Source organism: Lactuca virosa, chromosome 8 (genome assembly GCF_052849685.1).
Source record: "Lactuca virosa cultivar CGN04683 chromosome 8, Lactuca_virosa_CGN04683_v6, whole genome shotgun sequence".
NCBI classification, from domain to species: Eukaryota; Viridiplantae; Streptophyta; class Magnoliopsida; order Asterales; family Asteraceae; genus Lactuca; species Lactuca virosa.
Window position 1 is genome coordinate 224417019 of NC_136433.1, and position 9501 is coordinate 224426519.

Here is a 9501-nt window from a genome sequence, read left to right on the forward strand (position 1 = left end):
GCTTGTGCGTTCGAAACATACGAATGGGCCAAATCTCACCTGGGAAACGGAGAGTGACATGATGAGTCGCTACCCGCAGTTGTTTGGTAATATGTGATTCCGGGGACGGAATCATCCTAAGGGGGAGAGAATTGTAATGCCCGTGTTTCTAGCTAGGCATTAATATTGATGTGATAGTCTAGGTTAACCTTTGTAACTCATTTTGAAGAAATGAAAAGGAATTATGTGAATATTATGTGTTTTATGCTTAATTACTAAGAGTTAATTAATTAAGAATAAAAATGAGCGTCGAAAATAAATATTACATAAAGCCGATATCTATTAAGAAAGTTGTAGTGGTCGTGACAAAGATTACGGATATATAAAGAATACCAAAATCCGAGTTATAACGAAGAAGTTATGACCTGTCGAAGTTTCACGACAAAACCGACATGGTGCCGAATGCCGTAAAAAGTGAGTTTTTGACAAACTACTTTTTAGCCTTAGTGATCTAAACGAAAGTCGTAGTGCTCGTTAAACCGAGAGTATGTATAAAAAGAACGCCCAAATCTGACTTCGTATGAGGAAGTTATGATTTTTCGAAGTTTCAGCTTAGCAGTAGATAGCTAAAAACTCGAATTTTAAATCGAGTGATTTTTAGCTGACATGACCTAAACGTGAATCGAAGGTCTCGTCAATAGTAGCACAACGGTAAAAAGACAGACGAAAACGGACGTCGGATGAAGAAGTTATGAATTTTTAACGGATTTCCTGTCCCGGTCTGTTAAAAATAATAATATAAAAATTAAATTCAAAATTAGCCGACGAAGTCTAAACAAAAGTTGTAGAGCGTAATTTTACCTACGCGTTCATATAAAGAACGTCAAAAACAGAGCTCGTATGCGAAAGTTATGGATTTTAGAAGTTTTGGCGCGAAAATCGAGAAATATTGTCTAAACCGAGAAATCTCGCATACGTGGACTTCGGCCACGTGTCCTCGCCTCGCATCCGACGCGTGTCCGAAATATTGTTGAGTCATCCGAGCTGCTGAGTCATCCGAAGTGGTCCAGTGAGAAGGCGACGCGTGCCCCCTTCCCTCGTGCGTCCGAGCCTCGCAGAAGCCACGAGCCCCCCTCCTCGGATTCGGACTTCGGTCCAATCAGAAGCTGCCAGCGCGCCCCTCGCATGCGCAGCCCACGTGCGAGCCACCTGCGAGCCTTCGGATCTGCTGCCACCTGGGAGCTTCTTAGCCGTCCGATCAGAAGCTTCCCCCTATAAATAGAAGGTTGCGAGCCTTCTCGGATAATTTTAAGAAATTGCCACTTTTAGCCCCTTTCTTCATATTTCCGTCATTTTAATATTCCCCAAAGCCCCGGTATCGATTATAACCCCCAGAATATGCCACGAAGTGCCCGAGAAGCCCGGAAAATTTATCTTTTCGGTTTCGAATCCCGACCTTCGCAGAGCCCGGTTTCTTAATAAAACTCCCGGTTTTATTAGAAACGAGTGTTTTAGGAAACGAATTGCTGCCCGATTTTCATCAAATCAAGTGAGAGTGTAGTTACTTTCACTTTACACATAGATATAAAGTATTTACCTTAAAATACGTGCTATGTGTAAATATATTAATTGTTTATTTGAGGTGACTGCTGAATAGATGTTTTATACAAGTTTTAAACTGTATATGTATTTTATCTACAAATATGTTGGGTAGAACATGGGTAGACGAAATAGTCGACGGGTGTTAAAATTATGAGAGGCCTCGGTGTTGTTGTTGTTGTTGTTGGTGAAGTCGTCTAATAGAGTATAGATGACGACCACAGACCTTTCTTGACAGTCCAGTGGCACACTAGCAGGTTCGCAACTTGTAGGTGTTGATGAACTAAATGTTCATTGGTGTACTCCATCCCCCTCATGGTTGCCTTTAGGACATGTATGGCTGTGGAGTCCCCTTAGCAGTAGTGTCCATCCCGATGATATTCCTTAGGCTAGGTCCCTTGTGATAGGTGTTTAGGGACGTAAAGTGAGGACAACGGGAATGGGTAATCAGGGTTATTGTTGATTGGTGAACTTAATAAGTTTATTATTATTGTGGGTTGAAAACCCTATATGCTCACCAGGCTCCCAAGCCTGACCCACTCAGCTTTTTATGTTACATGTAGTGGACCCCGAGCATAGTCGGAGGACGATGAGAGATTTTTGATTATAGACCAGTAGTTGTAAATAACTGTTGTAAGGCTTATAATGTCTTGTTTATGCTTTTGATCTGTATCAGAACATGACATCCCGAGGTTTTGATATGAAATGAAACTATACATTTCTTAAAGAAAGGTTTTGATAAACTTTTATCATGTTTTGTTTTGGGGACCAATTCCGCAACATCTTTTAAAAAGATTTCTCTGATTTTATTTTAAAAAGCATAAATTAAATCGGTCTTTTCTGGCCGAGAAATTAGGGGATGTCACAATCAATCGGTTAAACTAAACTAAAACTAAAATAACACTCCATGTTGGATATTTAGATCATGTTGAGGATAACTCCTAAGCAACCCTTTATATGTTTCTCATGCTTCATATAAGGACTCACCAACTTCTTGTTGAAAGTTAACAACCTTGTTCTTTAGCTTTGAGATCTTTGAAGGCGGGCTGAATTGCTCAATTAAATCATCACGAAGATTGGACCAAGTAGTAACGGATCTGGGCACAAGTTATTTCAACCAAACGTTAGCTTCGCCGCTAAATATCACCGGAAGCATCCTAAGTAGCACTGAGTCTCGTGGCACGTTTTGGAACATTGAAGTGGTTTTCAATGTCCTTTACTTCATCGATTTGTCTGAATGTGTCTTCGTATTCTTTCCCGAAAAAGGTATGTCTTTGAGCATTGATAGAATGTATCCTTTGAGCTCAGAACTTCTTTCAGCTGAAATCTCGGGCAATACAAGCCCTGGTCCATTATCCTCACATGTCCGCTTCTTATAATCTACCATATTCATTCTTGTGATGTCAACCATCTCTTCAACCATGCTCTTTACTTCGTCTTCTGAACTTCCGTCGGTAGATGTGTCTGGATTGTATCCTTCTTCCTTCTTGCTCGGAGCCTTTTCAAAAAGTTTAAATTTTTCAGATTTAAAAGTGTTGCTAGACTCGCCGACCTTCTTGTCTTTCTTCTTATGGAAAGCTGATTCTGGATTTTGTAATGGTGGAATTATTAGAGTGTTGGATCCTCGGGTCATAAATCACTGAAACAAAACAAAACAAAAACAACAGAGTAACACATAAAATGAATAAAAATTACTAAACTAAAAAAATACTGAGACGTAACCGTGACGTGGACAGAACAACCATGACGTGGTTGACGTTCATAGAAAAGAATAAAATAAATTGAATGTAGAAAAATGATTTTTTATGGTTTTTACCCCAAAAAAAGGATCAATTAACGAAAGGCAATTAAATTATACATAAAATAACCAGTTCCCCGACAACGGCGCCAAAAACATGATGTGTACAAAACTACCTACTAGCTTTAAATTTATAACCTAACTAACTTAACTAATTTATACATCTATAGGTAGTGTACCTAGTCGAATTATAAAATAGCTTGGGTAAGTCGGGTGGTGAACACACGGAATGAAATTTAATTGATGTGACTTGGTTCCACTACGTCGGTGCTCTACGCCTTCTATGATTCCGATGAACCTGCGAGGTCACAACGAGAAGGGATCATCAGCCGTTCTCTGGGAGGAGGCTCCCGGGAAAACGCTCTGACGGTCAAGTCAGTAGATAGACTTGAGATTGTATTATGAGGAAACTGAGAGAGAACGACTTACTTCCCAAAGCACTTGGGGTAGTCTTTTATACTGAATCCTTCTGCTAGTCCGTACGGGACAAGGGCATCAGAACCGAAAGGATCAGGGACGCTGATTGGGCGATCGTGCTCCTTAATCTGTCAGAGCCACGGATTGGTTCAGGCGGTAATGCGGCATCTGCCTTGTCGCATGAGACGGTTGCTTTTTCCCTAGAGTGGAAGGCGCCCCTGGTGGGGCCGAGCCTTTCTCCACGAGCACCCTGCTCTTAGAGGTGCTGTCGGGCGCTAGGTTCCATCGGGCTTAGCCTACCGGGCGTGACATGCTTTGGCGTATTCTCTGGCGCGTCCGCGCGTGGATTCTTCATATACTCTAAGGGCACATCATCAAGTCCCCTAGTCCAGTAGTCATAGTGTTTCTAGGCTAGGTATGACGTTCTGGACTTAACTACTCGGTACACGCGTCCAACTCTAATTCAATCGTCGCTTCGATTTTTACGACGACGTGACTGCCAATTATGGCAGTCAGTTACATCATCACGTCATGGATTTTGAATATCCCGCCTTTCCTTATTCTTTATAAGGTCAAAGGTGTTCCTTATTCACGCCACTTCTTTCTCCTTTCTTTTGCTTCTTCTTCTAGGGTTTTTTTCTCTTGGTCCCATGGCTGCTCAATCTGGTACTATTCCGTATGAGGCCGATTTCGTGGTTCTTAGTGATGCTTATGGCCTTTCTCCGACTGACGGAGTTGAGTTTCCATCACCTGATTCGACGATTTTATCTCCTCCCCCAGGCAAGGTGGGTGTTTATCTGAAAACCCTCGAGGCTGGTCTGCGCCTTCCTCTTACTGACTTTCAAGAGGAGATTTTGCAGAAGAATGGGTGTAGCATCCAAATTCTCACTCTGAATGCTTTCAACAAAGTAGTGGCGTTTGAGATGATCTGTCGAGTCAATGGGCTGCTTCCCGATTACTTTTTCTTTAAGTACTTCTTCCGGTTCTGTGTTATCGGTGACAAATATACATTCTCTGTTCGGCGTGGGGGGCATACCTTGGTTCCTAACGGTAAGAACCCCACGAATTGGCAATATAAGTGGTTGTGGGTCAATCGAGACCGGGTTGGCAATGGGCGGTATCGGGCGAACAACTTTGCTGATGTCACTCCTAAGCTATATCCTCATAACCAGGCGATTGTTGATCTCATGAGGACTATTCAAGTTGTGCCTGAGGAGTACTCGGAGGTTTTTCTCGTTGGCGTTGGTATGAGCCCTTCCTGGAGGCGTCGGGGGAAGATGCCCATCTTTTACACTGTAACTGATGGTGAGTAGTTCTACTATTCTTCCTTCTCCCTTCCCCCACCCCCACCCCTTTGTTTGTTTTCTGAGAAAAAGTGGGGGAGGTTCTATGTTTGTTTAGTTTTATTCCTGACTTGTTTTCGCTTTGACAGGCGCTGAATCTCCTCTCTCGATGGACGAGGTCCTGCAGAAGCGGTATCGGGGGAAGCCGGAGCACCGGGAAACTGATCTAGTTGAGAAATCCCTCCGCCTTGCCAGGCTGATTGGCTCGCTGTGACTACTGCTCCTGTGTCGTGAGCTGTGGAAAGATCTTCGACGTCCATTGGGGAACCGCCTTTTGGCCGCCCAGCCTATCACGACGGTGGCTCCGTCTTCTGCTGTCGGTTCTGGCCATACATAGGTAGTCGAGCATAGCAAAGATGGCATCATTTCTGACTTCTGATGGGTCATTGCTAAGAGGAAAGTCGTCTTGGCCATGGGGGGACCTCCACCGATGGTTTTAACATCGGGAGGCGGGTTCAATCGAGACGCTACTTTACTCATTTATTGAACTCAATCTCCTCTACGCTAGAGGAAGTTGTTGTAATCCCTGATGACGACATGAAACAGTCTGAGGGGGATCAAGGGGCGATCAAGCATCCCATAGTTCATGTTCAATCTATCTCGCAGTCTTCTTCTGATCTTTCTCCCCCTGGGGGTCCCGGGGGTGTTGAGCTTCATTAAACCCCACCTCGCGAGGGGGTCCCTGGGGGTGGTTCTGGATCTAATGTTTTTGTTCCTGCTCGGAGTTTTCAAAATGAATCTTGCTTGTCTTTCCGCACCAACGCTGTGGAATTTTCTCGCCATGAATTTCCACCTACTGTTATCGCCGATATGGAGGCCATGGGTAGTCGAGCCTTATCTCATAATATGTCTTATGTTGCTTCCCAGGCCATGTTCTATCTTGTCGTTGGTGCCCGCCGAATCCAACTGCTTAACGAGATGGAAGCTGCCCACATAGGTTGTAGTGTCCAGGAGGCCATCCTGAAGTGTTAGATTGTTGAGCTCAAAAAGGATGTTCACGACTTTGAGTAGAGGTGTGCTTTACTTGCTTCTGAGAAAATGGATATAGAAGAAATACGACCTGCCCTGGAAGCCAAAGTAGATTCCTTGACCCAGGCCAAAGAAGGGCTCATGATTCAGAACGAGAGCCTAGAGTATGATGTTTGTGATCATGACAAGCTCCTCGAGGAGGCTCAAGCTGAGGCGGAGGCTGCTCGATGTAATCGGGATTGGCTCTTGTGGGTGGGAGTAATGCGCATTATGGACAAGCTGATTGAGCATACGGAGTTTACTGGTGTTGTGAGTCGGATCAGGCATGTGGTATTTGTTACCGGAGAAGAGTCCGGACACAGCGGGTTGAAAGTTGATGTGGATTCCGGCTCCTATAACCCCAACGCCAGCAACTCCCGGTCCAGCCATACTATGATCCTTAATGATGCCTTGCTTGCGTTTTCCACTATGGATCATGCTTCCCTCCAGGGTTTGGGGCATTTGGACATGGACGGTATGCGGTAACTTTGCGTTCTGGAGGAGGTTGGTGAAATTCCTGATGATATGCTAATTGATGGAATTGGTGGCGGCGGCGGAGGCGATGGTGGTAACGGCAATGGTAGTGATGCTGGTGTGGTGATTGGGAAGCGATGCTGGTGGTGGCGGCGATGATGATGATGGTGGTGTTGGCCTCGTTTACTCTTAAGGTACTTTACGTACCGTGTGCTGCCCCTCAGGGGTGTGAAAGAAAAATTTCAAGCTTTTGTAACTTGTTGTCTTGTGTTTTGATAGTGTTTGATAGTGGTGGCCTTCCCGACCTTGTTTTTAATAACTCTTTGGCTTTTTTCAATATGAATGGTACTTTTTGTTTTTTTTCTCGTGATCTATTGTATCTTATGCTCATGATTTTGTTTTCGACCCTTGTTATTGTTTCTTTGTAATGTGGCGATGGGTGATTGCTTCCGATCGTTAGGTGCAGGGGATTCGCCGGCTATTATGCATGTTGGAGCGTCAGGTATTCGGTGTGTAAATATGCTAAGTATTTCGATTTGATGGTTGTTCTGAGCCGTATAAATACATTGAGTATTTTAAGTTTGATGGCTATTCTGAGCCTTGTAAATACGCTAAGTATTTAAGTTTGATGGTTATTATGAGCCTTGTAAATACACTAAGTATTTAAGTTTGAATACGCTGAGTATTTTAATAGGATGGCCATTTAAATACAGTGAGTATTTTAAGAAAATGGTTGTGCTTAGCCTTAAGGTTAAATTGACTACTTCATAAAAAAAGATGCATGCCTAAGTGCACTGAGCCTTCGGCGTCGAACATCCCCCCAGGTGATCACTCCGAGTGGCGTGTTAGAAATGGAACTTCCTTAAGTTTCTGACTTTCCACGTTCTTGGGATTTACCTTCCTTCCATCTTTTCGAGCACGTATGCACCACTGCGGTGGGATCGATGACCTTATATGGCCCTTCTCATGTGGGGCCTAGCTTTCCTTGCGGTTGGGCATGGATTGCCTAATTTTGCCTCAAAGCGTAATCCCCTAGTTTGAAAACTTTCTCTTTAACCCTTTGGTTATAATACCTTTCCACAACATTTTTGTAAGCTGCCTGACCAATGTTCGATCGTTCACGCCTCCCTTCAATGAGATCTAAGTTTGCTCTTAGATCTTTGTTATTTATTGCCTCTTCGAAATGGATCGTTCGGAGTGACCCAACCGCCAATTCTACTGGCAGCATTGCCTCCGTGCCGTAGGTAAAGCTAAAAGGAGTTTCTTTTGTGCTGACTCTTGGCGTCGTCCTGGATGACCAGAGCACGCCTGGTAGCTCTTCGACCCAATTGCCCTTAGCTTTTCCCAAGCGCTTCTTAATTCCATTTACCAAGGTCCTGTTGGACACTTCTGTTTGGCCATTCTCTTGGGGATGTGCTACTGACGTGAATCGTTGTTCGATTCCCTTGTCAGCGCACCAACCTCGGAACGAATTCTCGGCATACTATAAGTCGTTATCACTGATGAGTATCTTCGGTATTCCAAACCTTGTTACAATATTTTTCCACATAAAATTTATCATATGTCTCCCCGATATGCATGCTAATGGCTCAGCTTCTATCCATTTTGCAAAGTAAAATACCACGACTACCAGGTACTTTACTTTGCTTGGGGCGTCTGGGAACGGTCCCACAATGTCTATTCTCCGTTGATAGAAAGGCCGCGGGCTAGAAATACTCGTCAAAGGAGCTGGGGGATTCCCTTGGATCAGATAGTAGGTTACACATTTTCGTGTTACTTCCAACGCATCCCGGTGTATGGTCGGCCAGTAGATGCCCATTCGAAGTATTTTCCTTGTGAGGGACCTTGCCCTTTCGTGTGCGCCAGCTGAACCGGCATGTGTTTCTTGAAGCGCCTCCTTGCCTTTGGCTTCCTCCACACATTTTAACCATGGCGACATGAATCCCTTCCGATTGAGTACTCCGCCCATGATTGCGTACATCAGTGCTTTGATCTGTACACTCCTAGCTTCTTCATGGCCGTCTGGAAAAATACTGTGATGCAGGTATTCGACTATCAGTGTCATCCATGTGTGTCGGGCTGGCGCTAGAGTGCGTACCCGCCGTTCGTCTATACTTCTCTCTTTGAGCACTTCTACAAGGACCTTTTTGGACAAGAGATCGAAACATGTTGACACTAACTGGCTGAGGGCGTCTGCTCTTCTGTTTTCTCCTCTCGGGATCTGCCTAATGGTGAAATATTTGGGGGCCTCGACAATCCACTGTACGACTTTCACGTCTTTCTCCATTCGTTTGTCTTTTGCTTCGAATTCTCCATTGATTTGATTAGCTACTAATCTTTAATCTGTTAAGGCTACTATTGCTTCTGCGCCCATCTACTTTGCTAATCGTAGGCCGGTTAGATAGGCCTCGTACTCGGCTTTGTTGTTAGAAGTGTGGAAATCGAAGCAAAGAGCATAAGTGATCTCTTCCCCCTCTGGGCTTGTCAAGATCAGGCCCACTCCTGACCCTTCTTTACTGGATGCTCCGTCAGTGTAGAGGGTCCACTTCTGGTCGTCCCTGGACTGGCCTGTCCCCACTGATTCTTTTGTCTGGATTGTTGTCTTTGCCTCACCTAGGATTTTGAGGAGAAAGTATGCTAATGCTTGACCTTTGATATCGGTACGTGGGTGGTAGCTGATATCATGCTCCCCTAGCTCGATTGCCCATTTCGCTAGTCGCCTGGATATTTCGGGCTTGAGTAGTATTTGTTTGATCGGACAGTTTGTTAGCACTTCTATCTGATGTGCTTGGAAGTAGCGTCTCAAGTATCGAGCTGCATAGATGAGTGCTAACACTAGCTTTTCGAGAATGGGATAATTGATTTCGGGACCCCGCAGTTCTC

The 9501-nt window shown here is 44.4% G+C and overlaps 1 non-coding gene across 1 annotated transcript; it reads left to right on the forward strand.

The window, feature by feature from the left end:
* The first annotated feature begins 2498 nt into the window (after positions 1–2498).
* LOC145135028 (small nucleolar RNA R71) lies at positions 2499–2605 on the forward strand. Its single transcript, XR_013719509.1, has one exon. It is a non-coding gene; the product is annotated as a small nucleolar RNA R71 (small nucleolar RNA).
* Positions 2606–9501: the final 6896 nt, after the last annotated feature.